Consider the following 20,470-nt stretch of genomic DNA (forward strand, 5'->3'; position numbering starts at 1 on the left):
TTTATACTGGGACTCCAGGAGCATTCATGGAAGTCCTACCTATTGCAGGAGGCAGCACCAGAAATCTTCTCATGTCTAGGAAATTTGGAGCGCTAGAGATCCATAAAGAACAACACAATGTGGCTCAAAAGAAAACCCCTTGGGCTCCAATCTTTTGACAAAGGCTATACCTTTCAGCACCTATAATTTGACAAAAAAAAATAAAGTGTCGGCTACGATATAAAATATATTAGTTTAGTTTAGTTTATGGGGTTTAACGTCCCAAAGCGACTGAGGCTATGAGAGACGCCGTAGTGAAGGGCTCCGGAAATTTCGACCACCTGGGGTTCTTTAACGTGCACTGACATCGCACAGTACACGGGGCTCTAGAATTTCTCCTCCAAAGAAATTCCGATATAAAATATATGTATACCTCAGAGTGAAGAGAAGGACCGGCAGCTTTCTTAAATACTTTTGCGCAGGAATCGATTTCAAAAACATTTTGGCTTCAACAGAGCAATCTTTACCGACATCCCCTCACAAAAAAAAGTTTTAGACAGTCTATAGAGAGTCTATAGACTTCTGCCTATAAGGTCGATAGACTGTCTATGGACAAACCCTAGAGAACAGTCTATAGGCAATACAAATGCCATTGACAGTCTATCGACAATCTAGGGATTTATGGCCATACACTTTTAGTAGACTTTTGTCTACAGTCTATGAATAGACAAAAAACAATATATATAGGAAGTCAATAGAGGCAATAAGAAGTCTATAGACTGTCATAGACCATTTTTATAAGCGTCAAGCGGTAGCTGGAAAAGTGTCGTTCGAACACAACGTTAAGGAAGCTTCAGGGCGTCTGTCGGACAGTCTTCCGGTGCCCTTTCTATAATGTGAAAGGTCCCTTGAATAACAAAGAATTTCTCGCCGCCTAACAGTTCGTATTGCGTCGCAGCGAGTCTTCAGCATGCTGTGCAGCACGATCAAAATTATTATGGAGGCAAATGTCAAAACCGCACGATCGCTACTCATTATGTCTACGCGTACACTGACATTTTGTGGGCGCTCTTTTGCCCGCTTGGCTAACGCTTCGTTTTTATTCCTGCTTCTTTTGCTTCATTTTATTCCTCCCGTTGAGTCGCGACGCAGTTCTGTCTCGAGCCCAGGTTTGCATGGGCGCCCTGCACAACATACTGCAGCTCAGCCCCACTGAGCCTATTTAATGAATCGGCCTTTCGCTTTCATCTTTGAGTGTTTCTAAGCGCACTGTTCGGTGCTAACTGCGAATTAATTACTACTTGGGCAGACGAACCGAAAACACATACAGCTGGTACCAATAAGTATAAAATCGACGGTTCTCGAGCGTCGGGAATTAAGCTAGCGCCGCCGTGCAAAGTTCGGTCGACTGTTCGTCGCTTTCCATGCTGTTGTGCCGGCGCCCACATTTCGCTGGCTGGCCTGTCTAAACCAGCGCTGCGCGCCCGCCGTCGCTCAAAGCAGGCCCAGACTCTCGCGGACATGTCGCGGCTTGCAGCGTGAATCATCCCGCCACGCCGGCGCCGACACGGACCCTTCCTCCTCCCCTCCTCTCCGTCGGTGCGGGCTCCTCCGACGCGTCGCCGGCCGTCGCCTCTCGACCATTGGTCTAATTTGAACGGTGGCCAGTGCCGTGACCTGATTGGAGGATTTGAACTGCTGGCTGCCGCAACCGACAGCGGTGGCTTTAAAAATGGAGCCGCGCTGAGCCCGCGCAGCAGACGGGCAGCAGAAAAGCCATCACGCCGGAGCTACGCTCGCCGCCGGGGCGCCCTTCTTCTTTGTGCTAGCCCGTGGTGCTCTTGGCCCTTGTATCATGTAAAAGCCCTTGTACATACTGTACATAAAAGTCATTTTACTCACCGTCGCCTCGACCGTTTCCTGGGGCCGGATGCCTGAGTCCCAACAATGCATGCATTTCTGTATCTGATTCACGGAAGCACGGGATTAAGTTGGAGGGATAACGCTCATCATCCGCAGAGACCACAATCTCAGTCGACGCGGACCCTCAATTCTCCCAAGTCGTTGCACAACCAACTCCAATGCCAAAAGCTGCGGTCCCTAAGGGCGAGCAAAGAGAGAATTTACCGACGACCAGTTTTCAACTACCTCACGCAGTTGTCCAGCTATCGGTCGCTGCCTTCCTAGAAATTAAAGGGGCTCAGGAGGGGTTCCCAGTAAAGTTGCGGTATGCCTAGGATGTTAAAGGACGCCGCTTGACAAATATCCACCAGCAAGAATTTCCTTAATGCGTTTTGTGGAAGCTGAGTTATCTCCCCTCAAAATTTGAATTTACGCGTCTCCGCGCCTTTCGCTCTCTCCTCTCGTCAGTTTTTGCGCGCTGACCTGTGGAAGGCCTGCTGGCTGTTCCTTCCGCCCCTGAGCTACGTCACGCGAAAGAGGCCCACATAGAAGTTCCGTGCAGCACGCCTCGAAGCTACGAGCGGCGCACTCGTGTTGAAAAAGAGGCCTGGAAGGTACACAATGGTTAACCCCACCTGTACCGAGAACTCAGAGTGGGGGACGAAGGAGACGACAATGCGATCGGTTCTGGAAACACGTGACACTCCTTTCACTGCCTCGGGGAAAGTCACGGCATGTCGCGACATGCTTCCGAACGCACATTGCGGCCGCTGCCATGGGAGCTGCGTCACGGCGAACCAATGGCAGCCCTTCGCTGGTGGTGTAAAGAGCGCGGCATGACGCGTTGCGCACGGATTCGGGCGAAAGCTCGGTACTGCAGGTCGCCGCGAAGCACGGATGCGCGAATTTTTAAAATTATATTGTAAATGATCGGTTCGCTTTTGAGGTCCAGTACGCGGCATGAACACTCGGCGGCCTGTTCCCTACGTAATGCAAGCGTATTGTAGGCAGCCTCGAACACCCTTTTCAGGGACCCTTTAACTCGCGACCGCCTCGGGCGAGTTGCTGTTACTCTCGGAAGCACATGTATAGTTCGGAACGCGTCGTCCACTTGTCAATCGTTTGGCCTGCCTCTAGGCTGTCCAATCGGCCACTGCATCCGCTGCCTTCTACATGCACACCCTGTTTTCGAGCAGCCCAGCGCCACTCAAAAAAATTACCAAAGCCACTTTGGTAATTCTAAAGTGTGCTTGGCGAAAGCATTGTGGTCAACTCACAGCCGCTTCCCCGAACCGTTTTGTGCGTGGCGGGCTTCCTGCATGTGCCGTTTTTATTGTCTTCGGTGACCGCGGTCGCTTTTTTGATTGTGCCCTCAATAAACTAAAAGTACCGACATCTCGTCCCTCCTCCTCCTATGCCGGCGCTCCTTCTCTCGGCTCGTTGAAGCTAGCAGACGCTCCCAACGCTATAGTCCTTTGGCGCGCAGTAGACCGCGCGTGCGTTTTCTGCCTTGGCTTCGCTAGAAATGAGATCATGGCATGGGAGATTAAGAAATTAGTTACTCAAATAACTTGCCCTAGCAGCGTTGGATTCATTTATCGAAACTTGTTGTACTGCGATCGATTTGATTTGGTGCAAGCGGTGGAGGTGGCGTGCGCAGCCGAGGATGTCCTCAGTGGTGTCTCTCGACGCTCGCGCTTTGGCGCGCAGTGGACCGCGCGCTCGAATCAATTGTTTGCATTTTCTGCCTCCGATTCAGCCGCAGTGCGATCATGGCATGGGAGATTTAAAAAATTATAGGTATACTCAAACAACTGCCCCGACCGATGTTGCACAGCTTTATCGGAACTTTTTGAACTGCGATCGCTTTGATTGCGGTGCGCACGGTGGAAATAGCAGGCGCGAGCGAGCTCGCGGCACAGCAGTGAACATCCACTTCCACACCTCAGTACCCAAACTGTCCACACACATATGCAGACATAGAACACTGCCTTACACAGTGCCACGCAGCCTTCCAGTCCCCCGCCTATCCTTTCCCTACCGCGACCGTGGCCCATCTGGCTCGCCTCCCGTGACCTGAACCTGCAACGCGCCCTCGTCACCTTGGCCCAGGACCTATTGAACGCCTAAATCAAAGGCTGCTTTAATAAAAGTGTCACACCACCACCACCACTTCGGAATGTTGTTTTCCGACCGGCGTCTTTTGCCCAATCTTAATCCAAAATTCACTCCGCCAACAGGAAGTGGTACGACATACGACTATAGACGTGCGGCCTGGGCTTTATATGAATGGATGGCGGTGTAATGCTGCCATAATACATTCTTCTCTCCAAAGCGCGTTTGCTCGTGCAGTCGGCTCTGCGTAGGTGCCTACTATTCTGTTTTATTTTTATTTTTTTAGTGCAGGAAAGCTTAGTGATTATTTCGGAGTTACTATATACCTCGGACACCTCGCAGGCTAACGTTAAAAGGAACCGACTGACGGTAGTCCCACACTGTTTGTATTCCCTGTTTGTATTCATCGTATCCACCTAGGTGAATACGATGCCCTAGTTGCGCACTGTAACACGGTTGTGAAGAGAATTTTGATGTAGGGTTAATTGTTTGGGTTGAGTGAGCAACAGCAATCAAAAGCGGCTTTTAACTACTGCATCGCGCGCAGCTACAGCGCTGCACGACTCACTAGAATGTTGTTTGTTTAAGTGATTGTCATCTTGGGTTAGCATACGCAATAATGGCTTACAAGAGGTCATTGTCTTCAATCGTGTAATTGCGCAGCAATCTGGACCGCCGCAGTTCATTAATGGCTTTCGGTCGAAGCAGCGCGAAAGAAATTCCAGCTGGAAAAAAAAACTCCAATTCACTCAGTCTTGCTCGAAGCAAAACGTTGTTCGTTTAGGAAGTTGCTTCACGCGAAAATTGAAACACAAAAAAGTGTACGCAACTATACGTTTGACGGAGGACCTCGCATGCAAGTATTATCCACGCAGATATCGAGTACTGAAGCGATAGTTCGGTTACTATGACTAAGCACAGTAACGACCGATCTTGGTATAAACCCTGCCAGAATATATATGGTCAGCAGTGCGCGCAGCATAAATGCTAGTCCTGCACCACGAGCACCATGAACTGCGGGGGCTTCAAGAGCGAGAAGCGCCCCTTTGGTATCGAGTTCGAGAGGAGTCCAACTGCAGCAAAACAAATACGTCCGATGCGCGCAACATGAAAGCTAGACCTGCCCCGCGAGCAGCGTAAACAGCAGAGTTCAAACAACATGAAGCGCAAGTTTTGAGTCGAGCCTGCGAACGAGTCCGACATCAACCACGAATACGCCACGTAACGCGCGCTACATAAAAGCTACGCCTGCAGAGCCTAGCAGAGCCAGCAGCGTGAACGGCGGGTCTAAGACAATGAAAAGCAAGGCTTTCGTAGCCCGCGAGCGACCGAATCCATCTACAACCATGCTAAACGGCATTAACTGCGAAGAAAGACTGCAGTCGCGCGCGCTTCACACCAAATCCTCCGAAAAAAAAAAAAAAAACGCGACTAACAACTGAAGAGCGGCACTCGCACCGTAAAGACGGGGATCCAGCTCATTATCAATGCTTTAATTCGAGCCGATCCTATGCAGCCAAACCTTTCGGCGAGCCGCACTGCTTTTTGCGGACGGAATGACGAAAAACCTTTCCCACTGCCTCCTCGGTTGCTGCGCCAGCAAGCGCGACAAAAGCTCGGCGTCGCCGCAGCGCGCAGACGCCATCAAAGCCGGGAAAACGCTCCCGCCAACACTATGGCGCCGGCGTCTGCTGCGGAGCCAAAAAGCGCGCGCTAACACGTGACCACGGCGCCTCAGCCAATGAGAGGTTCGATTATCAGGCGGAGCGCTAGGAGAGGAGGAGTGGCGGAAAGTTCAAAGCTTTTCGCAGACGGAGTGAGGAGGACTGCATACGCGACTCAATTTCTGAAGCTTAGTGAACAAGACGAGGAGAAAAAAAAATAGAAGTCACTTTGGCGACTAAAGTGGTGCAAGGCGAAAGCCTTAGTACAGCATTCTGTCACGAATGTGGTTGTGAATGATGATTCAAGTGCTGCCAGCGAATGACGCGTCCATTGGCTGTCTGCGTGTGTTACTGATGTCTGGTTAACATGTTAAGCTTCGCCTGTAAGAGTGGAACGCGACAGCGTCTTGAAACGCTGCCAGGGAGTCCACAGAACGCCATCGCCAATTCGGCTGTACGCCTTGCTGGACGGTAAATTTATTTTTTGAGGAAAGGAAATGTATCTATCGCGCATATCTGGGTGGACACCTGCACGTCGCCGTAAGGGAAAGGGGGAAGATGGGAGTGAACGATGACGCCGTATTAGGTAGACGCGCCTTTGTTCATTCCAAACCATTCAGCTGGCATTACGGAGTGGCTAGCGTGCTCGTATCGCACTCCGGAGACCCTGGTTCGATTCCCCAACTAGACCAATTTCGTTCTCGGTTTTATTGATTTATTCGGTCTAACTAGAAAGGTTAATTAGGCTATTTCATATTTATATTATTGTATTTCTATCCATCGTGTTCTGTCATTCACCTGTCAATTGTTGGAACTGTCTAGGATGTTCGACACAACGTATATGATACGAGCAACGTCGAACTGAGTGGGGAAGTGCGTGGTGGTGGAGCGAACGCGGTTTCGTACTTATCTGTTTTTTTTCAGCAGCGTCTTCCGCGGACGTTGTTGTCGCTGCGGCGCGCGTCTTTCTTTTCTTTTCCTCTTTCTTCTGACCTCTTCATTCTCCTCTATTTTAATTAGGCTAATTGATTAATTAAGCAATTAACTAAACTCAGTCCAACTTAGTTGGAGCATCAATATACGATCCCTTTGATTGGTTGCATGGTTACTAGCCAAAGTACAATTGGCCCCATTTGAAATTCGCGCACTGTGACGTCACGAGCATTTCGACCAATTGAAAAGCGTGACATTTTCTGTCGACAACTCCTGCTTACAACGATGAGGCATTAAAGGCTTCCGCCTTAATAGACAAGTTAATACGAAATGCATACAAAAAAGCTCTCGACATCCCACCGAACTCCTCAACGGAGAAACTCCTTGGCATGGGAGTCCACAAATTACAATACCTGTGCGGATATCACCAGGGCAGTAAGAGAAGCGATAATTTTGAGGCTTAGCTCCTCAATAGCAGGCAGGCAGATCCTCAATGACCTAGGGGAGAGCGAGAGGAAGCCCCTGTATACTGCAGAGCTAATCCCCTTGGACATACGGAAGCATCTCAAAATGGCCAGTACACCTAAGAACATGCACCCGGAGCATGATAAAGAAAGGAGAAGACACAGAGCTCGAACAATAATGAACAATCTTGCCCGGGACCCGCCGCGTAACATAGCCTCCTGCGACGCAGCCTGTGGGTCCGATGGCGCCTCCGTCATTGCTGTCGTTGATGGGAATGCCAAGGGAGAAAACCAGCCAAAAAAGACGGAAACACAAGAAGAGAACAACACAGGACAACGGCTGGACTAACAACTGAATATTTCATTGAGTACAGACCGCCAAGTAATCACCACGCATGCGCCAAGGCAACACTCAAACATGATCACTCAAATAATCAAATTCTTTTGCCGTTAATGCTATCGATGGTGAGCTGACGCAAGCATCACCATGTTTGGCAATCTGGAAGGCCTCAAAGATTTCACGAGCCTTCCGTGTTTTTCCGCAGCCCAGGATGGTGACATCTGCGAAACGTGGAGAACATTTTCCGGGACATCTACTGCAATGCAGAGCAAGATTACCATCTTCACCAGCGCCGACTTTTGTTCTGTGCTTGCGCAACCTCTCGTTCACACAGTCCCCTGTCTGACCTATGTAAAATTTTCCACAGGTCAGCGGAATCTTGTAGATCACTTCGGTCCGGCACTTTGTGTACATAGTTCGATGTTTGGTCGTGCAACGCTTCTTATTTCCGCCAGGCATAATTCGTGCGCAAAGACCTGAAAGCTTAACTGGCGCAGAAAACACCAAATTGACCCCCTGGCGCTCGGCGACTTTCTTAACATTGTGCGCCACTTTGTGCAAATAAGGCATGACTTGCACTTTTTTCCTTTTATCAGGTGCATCATTGTTTCCCTTCCTGGCCATGCCATTCATCTCCTTTAATACGGATTCAGCGACCGCTCTCAACATTTCTCCTGGGAAGCCTGCATCAGATAGACGTTGGGCTTGCGTAGTGACACTGGTTGACACGGTGTGGCAGCAACTTTTTTTTTTCACGGCGTTATGGAAACAAGCCTTGGCAATACCTCGCTTGACTAGTTTAGAGTGGTTTAGAATGTCATGGGAATGGGGACAAAGTGATGCAGCATCGATTAATACTAGGAGTGCATTAGTGGCAGAGGAGGCTGCTATTGCCCTTGCGTGCGTCAGTACCAAAGCCAAGATCATTTTGTCTGACAGTAAGGCAGCTGTTCACAACTTTTGTAAGGGGGTGGTCTCCAGTCAAGCCACTAAACTACTAAGAAGATACCCCTCAAGCAGAGAGGTCTCCCTTATATGGGTCCCTGCTCATGAGGGCATTCCGGGGAATGAGGCTGCTCACAGCCTCGCTCGAGAATTATACATCCGAGCTGCTCTGGAAGTGCCCCTGAGTGGGAATAAAGACCCTCTCATAACGTAAAAGAAATAACTAACACCTAGACTGGATAGGAGAACACTCTCACTTCTGGATAGGTCACTCACTCCAAAGGAGTGCAGGGCCTGGAGGAGGCTTCAGGTCAACAGATTCTTTCTCTACTTTATACTACACGATGAAGACACTGGGGAGCCTGAGCTCTGCAGTGGCTGCCACAGAATCACTTCGCAAAATCACTTAATTTCGGAGTGTCAGGATTCTCCTGGGGCTAAATCACAAATCATCCCAGAACTTGCCACCTGGGAAGCGCTGATCCGAAGCCACGACCCGGATCAGCAGAGACTCATCATCCGTCAGGAGGAGACAGCTTACCACAAGACTCTCTCCGCGGTCTCCGGTGCTCAGAGCCGGCTGGGAGGCACCCCCTCCTAATTGCTGCGCCCCGACCGTGAGGCCCCATGATGACGGAAATAAAGTTCATTCATTCATTCATTCATTAATTCATTCATTCATTCGCTTATTAAGTCGAAAGCCTTTAGTGCCTCATACTGCCGTTAGCAGCCGTGTCGGCAGATGTATCCGCGTTTCGGCGTCACTACCACTCGCGAAAGCTCCGGATTTGAGCATGAATAAAGGCGCACCTTGTGAATGCATAGGTTTCATAAATGAAAGAAATAAAAAATAAAAATAACAAAATAAACAAAAATTAGAAAATAAGAAATGATACAAAAATAAAAACAAATAAAATTAAAATATAAAAAATAACAAATATAAAATAACTGTGCGCCAGGGAACGCTTTCGCCTTGAAGCACTTTAGAGAGCCAAAGTGCCCCTGAATTTTTTTTTGCTTCATTGAGGGGCTTAAGTTGCGCTAAAGTCCCTCGATGAGAAGAAAGTACCGCCACGCTTTGTACTTTGCCGCCGCCGCATCACCTCCTCGTCACCTCCTCGCCACCTACTCGGATTCAGAATTCAGAGCTCCGCGCAGACGCGCGCCGGGTTCCGCTTCGCGCTGATTCGTCACCCTGTCTGTCCCCGCGGTCGGGTCGCCGTGGTTACGCGCGCGCTTTCTGTTGTCTTTGTGAAGTTCTTTGCTCTCCGCACGCCATATTTCACGCACTCAAGCAAAGGAGACCTTGCGCACGTTGTTTCTCGTTGCGGCGAGCTCGCCAAATGCCACAGTGTTGTGCATGTAACTGTTCAAACCGGCCTGAGGATGGCTACGCAGTTTCTTGGTGCCTCAAGGAAAGCGGGATCGCTTGAGGACGAAGCAATGCCTTCATTATATCGGGCGACCGTGCCGACAAGAAGCAGCGCTGTGTGCGAGTTAAGGCGCCTCTCTCATTTTCCCGCTCTAGCGCATCACTCTGATGCTTCAGTTTGCTCTTCGTAATCCTCCTTATTCTTTCTGCTTAATTGAACAAGGCTGACGCTCTAAGTTGAATATTTTGCTCGTTATTACTTGCCTCGCCTTTTGGCTACTGGTCTGCAGTAGCTACCACTGCAGGTTCTGCTTTCTGGTGTGAAGTATGCGGGTAGGAGCACGTGCTTAATTCTCACCAGCTGTAATTAGCAGCCTAAAAATTTGTCTTTAATGTGCACTTGAATTTATAGGATCATGATGGGAAAGGTGTCCACAGAAAGGTAACAAAGCTTTTTGTCGATTTTTCTTCAGTACGATCTCATCTTCCTGAATTGCTTGCTAAACAAGGGTGTAGCTATCCCCACCCTTTTAAGGTCCTTTCGTTTTCTCTGTCCATATTTTTTTCCATCTTAGCATCACTAGTGCGTAGCGTATCAACCTTTAGCCGTACTACTTATGTTGATTTGCATTCTGCAGATTAATCTCATGAAGCCGGAGGAGCGCCATGCTGTTATTATGCTTGACGAAATGCAAATCGCGTCAGGTCTTGTGTATGATCATACGGTTCGCGAAGTAATGGGTGCACATACACTGCTGTTATCCGATGGATCGTTACCTGATGATTGCTTGGCTACACACGGTTTGGTATTCATGATAGGTGGTTTATCAACTAGACGGAAGCAAACAAAAGGATATCATCTAACTGGGAACTATATTCATGCTGCTAGCTTGAAACGTGAAATAGTTGACTTGATTACACAATGCGAGTCTATCGGACTCAGCATTCATGTTGTGGCGTCTGATATAGGCAGTTCGAATCAGGCACTTTGGAAACTTTTCGGAATTGTTTCAGGAAATCACAGCAGGGCGCGAACTAGCCCAGTCAAAAAAAAACCATTGGAACCAATTGGACATTCCAAATGGAACCAAGTGGACATTCCCATTGGTTCCAATTGGATTTCCCAATTGGTTCCAGTGGTGTTTTTGGACACCCGACCAATTGGACCCGACTGGACTAGCCCATTGGACCCATTAGGCCAGGCAGTTATTTCACCCAGAAAAAATTCACAAAATATGTTATGTTCATTGAGAAAGGTAGCTAAATGTTTGTGAATAATATGCTCTAGAATCTTGGACAAATATTTCTACAACTGACCATATTATAATATGCAAAAGGAAAACTCATTTATGAGGACTGCAGGGAGATGTGGTGCCTAGTGCCAATCAACATTGTTCTACGGAATTTAGATTAACATGTTTTTATGGAAATCAAAGTCAACAGGCACAAATACATCACACGTAAGCAACATTCAGGCACTAGTAGCATATATTAGCTCAATATGTACATCCAGAGAACATAATTCTGCTCCAACTTATATACCCCATTTTTGAGGCTCTCATGCTGGGGCCAGTGGCGCTTGCCCACTGAGCGCAGTTATTTAATTTCAGCTGCAGTGGTGGTGCAGATGATGAGTACAATTTAGTAGGTTAAGCTGCCGATAGCTCTTATTGTAGGAACCATATTGGTTCTACCTTGTTTTTCAAAAATGCAAATATTCATTGGAAAAATTGGGTGCAGTTGGGTGGTCCAATTGGATGTAATGGGTAAGACCAATTGGGCCCACCAATTGGAAACCCAAATGGTCCAATTGGATAGTCCAATCGGACCATCCAATTGGAACGCCATTCCAATTGGAACCAGTTGGAAACTCAACTAGTCCAATTGAAACCATTTGGAACCAGTTGGAAATCCAAATGGTTCCAATTGTTTTTTTCGACTGGGAGCTGTCGTCACCCATGTGAGGCGCAGAGAAATCTTTGCGTTCATGGCCGATGTACAGCCCCGGTCAAGAGTATACAGCCCAAGGGGTTTGCTTCTAAGCTGTTTAGCGGGGCCCCCTAGCAAGTCTAAAAGTCCAAAGCTTGGGAGAATTGAGAACGCGGCGCGGCGGGGGCGAGCAGATGCCCGACGGCTGCACTGTGCGCCGATTATGTTCATCGGTGGGCAGTTTTACTGATGACCGAAGTGGCGTGAAAGCGCCTTGCTAGTCTCGTGGACTTCCATCAAATGACGCATTCACTAACAGACGTGCTGTCAACAGAAATCTACGCAGGTGGCAGGAATCGTTTAACGCAGGTGAAGTATCGGTGCAGAATAGGGTACTGCAGTAGTGATAAAAAAATAATTCTTATGGTCCATCGGCTGCAGCAACAGGAGAGGGCTCACTTGTGGGCCCTCAATACATGTGCGCTTCATTACTCGGCTGACGCCGTGTAAATTGGAACCGCGCACAGCATCGAAGGCGAGTTCATTCCTGACGCCTGAAACATGGAAGCCACTGATCAGACCCTTGACGTACTCCATATCAAAGCACACGACTAGTCATTCCGACCACAGCCATCCTCAAGCGCCACAACCATGTCAACGAGGCTACTCTTGTCTAAATTTGAATAGCCCAAAGCCTCCTCAAATAAACTTTACACACATATCAGATCACACCAATCACATGAAACCTTTTAGCCATTAACACTCAGTGTGCATCAGCTAGACAGGAAACTCTCAGGATCAGCACATACTGCCCAATCCGTGCCAACATAGCAAACAACCCTAATGAACCATGCGGTGTCATCTACAAGTTCATCATTGATATCTATCCAAAAACCCTGCTGCAGACAATACATCCCCTGCCTTGGCCCAACAATTCCCACTAGGCACAGATGCAAATACCATCAAGAATATATTCCCATCAATGCATTTACTGCAATATGGTAAGCAGTTCTCAACCATCTGAAATTGCGCCATCATCAAGGAAGCCAACAAAGACAAGGCTGAATAAAACAAAGTAAACAGCCATCAACAAATCAGCCATCTCTACTCCAAGCCACCACATGACACCACCAACCTACCTGAAGCCTGGCACAGCCTTCCAACCAGAAATAGTTCCAGCCTTCTAGCACAAAATAAAGATGATGAACAGCTGATAAGCTGGAGCAAGACTCAGACCTTGAGCTGAGGCCGGACCACAGCCCAACACATCTTGACACCGAGCCACATTAAACTAAGAGTGCAGCTGTAACTTCCAAACAGAAGACCTGAAAATGTCAAGGATCAACAGGCAACTGCAGAGCCAACCACCCACACTACATGTGACGCCAGTGGGAACCAAGCAAGACCACCGGCAACTCAAACCACACAGGTTAGTGGCTCTCCTCAAACATTCTCCATCATCCTATGCTCCTCCTCTCCTTTTCCTTCTCAAACTACACAAACTGCATATTCAAACCCATTACAGTTGGATACGATTCAAGAACAAAGCAACAAACACTCTTCAACAAAGACCCTCCAGCCAATGGTGCCGGCCGATTGTAATAACTTTTGCATTAATTCTATTTCTCGAAGGAATCATACCTACCAGGCACCTACAATGTCATGCTAAGGGACTGTCTGTGATGTCATGACAAACGGCCAAAGCTATTGGCTGGAGGACGTCTTTTTAGGGGTGTATGCCATTTCGTTGTCAGGTTGTATCCGACGATAGTCTCACATGCATACGCAAGAACACTCCCCCCAACCCCACTCATGAAGAGATTCATGGAATGGCAGCAAACCCCTTTCAAACGACATTCAAACCTATCCTACACCAACTGGCGAACCAAATCACTGGCCACTGAAATGCCTTTGTCAAACTCAATGAAAGAGGCACCTAGAATCACAAAGATGTCCCCCGAAAAGACATGTCATTTTCTGTGGGGGAAAAGAATAATCTCAATGAACTGCTCGAACTCCAAACTCATTGACAGTCCAAAAAATGACAACATGGCAGTGGAATCCCAAAAGCCCTCAATAGAGCACTGAGGAAAAATATAAGTTAGCATATATCACTTCGTCACCAACTTTTAATGACAAAGAAGTTACTCTCACCGAAAATAGCGCTGGCCATTTTCACGAGCAAACTGTGATGTCACTATGTGCTTTTTGTTTACAGAACTCTGAGGCTAAACCACGCAGCTATCCATCTCGAATCAGCAGTCATGGAGCCCACATTTCTCACGATACCACTGTCAACACCATGAGTTTGAACAGACTGCATGGTGGAAAAAATATATTCAATTTTCAACTCCCAATTTCTCATCCACAAATACATATTTTACACATTCAATGAACATTAGCACAGCCACAAAATGCAAAAAAATAAAACCATATTAGAATAAAAATTGGACAGAGCAGTCGTCCGTGTTTCTTTAAGATATGAAAAAATACCTTTTGTAATACTCGAAACAGGGGACGCCAAACCAGACACACTGTGACATAAGAATCCCATTAGGGGCTATGACCTGTACACTTGATCGAGTACCAAACAAAAAGTTCATGACAGACAAGAAAGTTGCACCTATAACAGCTACATACATTATGAAATATTTATCAGTAATAAAAAACGACACCAAACATGTTCTACGAAATTCAAGAACATGTATACACTGTCACAACCACAGGCGAAGTTGTCAACTTGCATATATAACAAACACCAACTGGACACAAACGAGACCTTGCCCTATCGAACCTCAACCACATCTTCAAATCAATCCCCTGCAAGGACACCCTACTATAGCTTGACAAGCTACACACTATAGCTGCATACACCACATGGGGCTACAACCACAACTCCTAGACAGCCAGAAAACTTGTCAATTTCACGTCCTCTACCAGTCTATAAGCAATCGGTGAACTGCCCACTCTAACTAGAACTGGAAATCAAAAGCAGAAGGACGCAACTCTGGATATTATTTGGACTACATAAAACTAACACTGCATCTGGAAAGCCTCTGACCACCCTCTAGGCAGTGGTCACGACATCACCAAACTCAACGTCCTGCCTTAAGACTCAAAACAGAAACAAATGGGCAGCTATCGAATAGCGCCTACCACAGACTGGGGCCAAGTTCACCTCTGGCTACAAGAACCAATAGAACAAGAGCCAGATCAAACCTCTTGGTTTCAATATATCAGAACCTGCAATGCAGCAACCACCAAAATGCCAAAACCACAAAAAGACCACCCAAGCACCAATAAACGCTGTCTCGCACTTCTGGAGAGAAGACTCTGATAGCCAGAAAACTTGAAACCAACAAAACCAGCACAACCGTTCAAAGAAACTGAGGAAAATGAACCTGGAATGCCAACACTATGCCGACACCCTTGTCACGCAGAAATGGAATTACATATGTGACCAACTCAGTGGTTGGAGAAACCAAAGAACCCAAGAAGCGGCAAATGAAAACCAAAAGAGAAAACGAGCAGCTAATATCAAGCACAAATAATACCATTTGTAATAAGATTTGGTTTGGTTTGGTTTTGTGGGGTTTAACGTCCCAAAGCGACTAAGGCTATGAGAGACGCCGTAGTGAAGGGCTCCGGAAATTTCGACCACCTGGGGTTCTTTAACGTGCACTGACATCGCACAGCACACGGGCCTCTAGAATTTCTCCTCCAAAGAAATTCTAGCCGCCGCGGCCGGGATCGAACCCGCGTCTTTTGGGCCAGCAGCCGAGCACCATAGCCACTGAGCCACCCCATTTGTAATAAGAGTAGTACCAAATAATACCAAATAATAACAGTATGCCCAATAACATAAAACCTAAAAGACAACTCACAGCAATACAAAGAAGGCACTCAATCTTGACTTTAGCTACCAAGAACTTACAGCTGTCCTCAACCATCTTAAAACAAAAATGACCCCAGGCCGTGACAACTTTACATGCACCACACTAAGAAACCTACCAAAAACAAATTCAATCGAATCCAAAGCATCACAAAAACAAGAAAGGAAGACATTGAAAAGGAAGACACCGAGACTGAAATTCATGCTGATGCAAGCAGCGTTGGTCTAGGCGCGGTCCTCATTCAGAACACCGATGGACTGCAGAAAATAATCGCATATGCTAGCCATTCCTTGTCCAAGGCCGAGGCTAACTATTCAACAACCGAGAAGGAGTGCCTTGCCATCATCTAGGCTACGTCGTAATTCCGCCCCTAGCTGTACAGACAACCGTTCAAGGTGGTCAGCGATCATCACGCACTGTGCTGGTTTGCAAGTTTGAAGGACCCCTCTGGCCGCCTCGCTCGATGGAGCCTGCGCCACCAGGAGTTTGACGTCACCGTCCTTTACAAGTCCGGACGCAAGCACTCTGATGCCGACTGCCTGTCACTAGCCCCCGTAGATGCACCGTCGACGGACGACGATGAGGACGCCTTCCTGGCACCCATCAGTTCCAGCTCTTTTGCACAACAGCAATGCTCAGACCCCGACCTGAAACGCCTCCTTGAATATTTGGAAGGCAAGATAACTCCAGCACACCACCTCGTGCAATCGAGGATTGTCTTCGTTCTGTGTACGGAATGATGTCCTCGTGGAGAACTTCACTGCAAACAAAACAGCCTACCTCCCTGCTGCACCTGCAAGCCTGCGTGAAGAAGTTCATCAGGCTTCAGACGATGAGCCGACAGCTAGACACTCTCCGCCGCATTCAAGACAAGTATTACTAGCTCCGACTGCCTGCCGATGTCACACATTATGTGAAAAACCTGCAGAGATTTTCAGCGGCAAAAGACCCCTCCCACCTGACCGCAGGATTTCTGAACCCACTGAACCCTCCTCAAGGCCCTTTATGAAGATCAGCATGGACTTGCTTGGCCCTTTCCCGAAGTAAACGTCTGAGAATAAGTGGATCATCATAGCAGCCGACTACCTGACCCGCTACGCCGAGGCAAAAGCCCTACCAAACGGAACAGCAGCAGAAGTCTACCACTTTTTCGTGGAGTGCATTGTTCTGCAAAAGGGGTGCCCCCAATGTGCTCATCACGGACAGAGGAACAGCATTTATGGTGGAACTGAAGCAAGCCATTCTGTGTTACAGCCAAACCAGCCACCGGAGGACAACTGCATACCATCTGCAGACCAACGAACTGACCGAGCGCCTCAACAAAACCATCGCCGATATGCTCGCCATGTATGTCGATGCCGAACACAAGACCTGGGATGTCATCTTGCCTTACACTGTCTTCGCCAACAACACCACAGCCCAAGAGACCCCCCATATGACGCCTTTTAGGCTTGTCCACGGCAGGGAGGCTGTGACCACGCTAGCCACAATGCTACCCAATGTTACTGAAGAAGATAGCGTCGATGTCGCCGCCTACCTTCAAACGTGCAGAAGAAGCCCAAAGACTTGCCCGACTGCAGATCAAAGACCTGCAGCGCACCAACGCTAGACGCTACAACCTACGAGACGCAATGCGGAATACAAGCCAGGAGATCTGGGTTTGGATGCCGATTCGCTGCCGTGGATTGAGTGAAAAGCTTTTGCGCTACCGTTTCGACCCATACAAGGTTTTTCGTCGGCTAGGTGAACTAAACTATGAAGTCGGCCCTGACGAAATGATAGCATCCCAGCAGTGCTGCGTGCGGCCAGAAGTTGCCCATGTCGTCCATCTAAAGCCGTATTATGCACGCTGAAGGACGCTGTGTCTCCACACTAGGTGTTTATTTTTTCACTATCCATTTTATTTGTTTTAAAGCATTGGGTCAATGCTTCTTTGAGAGGGGAGCAATGCCACGAATCTTTGTAATGTTCGGTTGTCAATTCTTGAAAGCTGCAGGCATGCCGCTTTATCGGGTTTTTTTTTTTTTTGCGATGCAGGACGCCCCCAGATTTATCTCGATTGATCGCATCCAGGCGGACTGATTATACACTGTTCTAGAGTGTACAAGTAACTTTCCATGCTTTATCTCGCAAGTTCGCTATCAGCTTTAAAATGAGCATGGCCAAGAGCATCAGGCATTCAGTTCGGTTCGATGACCGCCGAGCGCACTTGTTGCTACGCCGCCGCCGATCATTCGGTTCTCTGTGGATGCAAGTGAGCCCGACTAGAGTTTTGTTTCGAAGCCATTTTCGCTGTCTTCCTGCTCTCTGTACTGCAGTCACCACTAAGGGACAATATTAAACTTGCTTATGTCGGCTAGTTTGCATTTATTCGTTAACTTTTATAGCTCTGGCAGTTCTATTCTGTCTGTAAGGTTATGCACTTTCATGCTTTGTCGTTTCTTAAACAGATAATTTGCCTCCTGAGATAGCTTGCCAGTACCTAGTGGAACCATCCTACCACCTACTTCTACTGTGCATTCCGTAATGATAGCTGCGAGATTATCATTCACTGTTTGAACATTAAGACCATCTTCCTCAGTTACAGCCGAATATCTGTTCTGCAGTGATACCCTGAATTCCTCTACTTTCCCTTTTACCGCTAACATGTTAATGGGCTTCCGCTTCACTAGTTTCTTCAGTTCCCACATCAAGTCTAAGCTAATTCAAGACCTCACCACTCTTGTGTTCGCTACAACGCACATTTCCGAGGCCTTGCACATCCTGCATGATGCCAGGGCGACTGCATAGTATGAGGTCTATTTCATTTTCAGTCTCACCATTGGGGCTCTTCCACGTCCACTTCCTTTTCTCTTGTTTCCGGAAGAAGGTACTCATGATCCGTAAATTAGTTCTCTCTGCGAAATCTACTACTGACTCATGACTAAGCAAATATGGCAACGACTAAGAATGACTCGGCAAAGATCAAAGCAAAGAACCTGTATTTAATAATTAGTTATATGGGGTTTTATGGCGCATAAGCAACTATGGCTATCATGCACCAAACACAAGGTTAGATGATGTTATGTATAGAGGTTACATTATAATAGGTTTAAAACATTGGCTTTCTTTAAAAACTTACAAACAAGCGAAAACTCGACAAGTGTTTTCTCGCCTAAAAGCAATGCGGGATGAAATGGTATGTGTTCATTGTAAAATATAGTAAACAATTTTTTTCTGAGTTCTTCGAGATGCGAACAAGAAATTAAAATGTGATTTACTGTGAGCTCCTCACCACACATTTCACACACAGGTTTGTCTTTTTTTGTTAACAGGAAGTTATGGGCGATGTGTGTGTGACCTATGCGTAAACAACATAAAATTACTTCGATAAAACACTCTTTATGGCAGCTTGACTTCCATTCTTTTAAAATGGGCTTTACAGCACGCAGCTTGTTGTTTCCTTCATTTTGCCAGGAAGCTTGCCATTTGGCTCTTAGTTTGCCACGTACTAACTTCATGTAATCCCTAGGAGGCAAATTCACATGTTTTATTTCCATGGTTCTGGCTTGTGCAGCACACATGTCGGCTCTCTCATTGTCCCTAATACCAACGTGACTGGGAACCCAGCAGAATTTTATAACATGTTTTTGTGCTGTGACCTTTACTATATTGTGTATGATGCTCCCTAGCAGTGGCTCCGTTGTAATTAATAAAGAAATGCATGCAAAGCATGTAAGAAAATACTGGAAGACAAGAAATATACGAGGAGCCATTCAAAGCAAGAAGACCTAATGCTAACCCAGTGTCATTGCATGACAATAATCAAGCACCTTCCATTTTTTTTTTCCCATGTTGTATAAAGCATGCAGTGCTCCCTGTGCGCATTTTTTTTTCACATTTTGCTTCTGGGATGTAAGTCAGCCATACAAAAGGCAGAGATGATCTGGTACCAGTCAGTTTCATCCACTGTTGCGGAATTAGCAGAGCAAATAATCCCAGCAGAGTATTTTACTGCTTCTACAACTAGAGTATTTCCTCCGTTTGATTACACATTGCTGACTCGCACCATGCTGTTAATAGTATTAACTATTAACTGGACCACCAACAAGTGTTTCTGCAGGTTACCAATATCCCTTTCAGGCGCTTTGTACACAATTGCGTAGATGGCAAACTTGCAGTTTTTTCTGAGAAATTGGTGCACTTAGCAGTGATTTCATTATTTCACTCAAATTGAGCACCCTTTTTGTTGCAATTAAGTTGATTGTTTTTTTGTACCATGTAGTGAACGAAGTAAGTAATATTTTACATAACAGTGATCTAGGCAGCACTCTGTCTGCCGTTTTTGTGCAGACAAATTTTGCTGAGTGTGAAAACTTCAATTGTTTTTCCTCAATTTCGAGCGTAATGTGAATTTTTGACACACAAAGTGATTCCTTGATCCCTAGGGTGCTTACCTGACACAAGAGAACATTTCCATGGTACTATTTATAAGAAATCTGACACTTTGTATTGACACTCTGACACTCTGCATTCTTGTAAAAACTTACCTGCTGGTCTTTCGCGCTCGAAAGCTAACAAATTCCCTTTCTTGAGGCCTGAATATACTCCTTATGTGAAAAAATAATTGATTTTAGTCAAAACAAAAAATGGCACCTGAAAGGGATAAACCAAGCTGATAAAATACGTACTAACGTGTCCCCCGTGTGCATAATGCAATAGACTGTTTTTATATAGTAGCAGGCCAGTGAACATTAGCGTGTCTCGGGTCCACTTGTCGAGACAGCGCAATTCGTACTGCATGTGATGTAGTACTGTGACGGCAACATTGGCTTACTTTAATGTTGCTTTCAAGAGTCAATTTGAGCACTGCTCCAAATTATCTAGGAAAAAAAATGGAACAGAGTGACACCAACAGTAACAAACTATAACAATCAACACCTCAGCTACATGCC

Source organism: Amblyomma mixtum, chromosome 2 (assembly GCF_055824585.1).
Source record: "Amblyomma mixtum isolate Tamu chromosome 2, ASM5582458v1, whole genome shotgun sequence".
Classification (NCBI taxonomy): Eukaryota; Metazoa; Arthropoda; class Arachnida; order Ixodida; family Ixodidae; genus Amblyomma; species Amblyomma mixtum.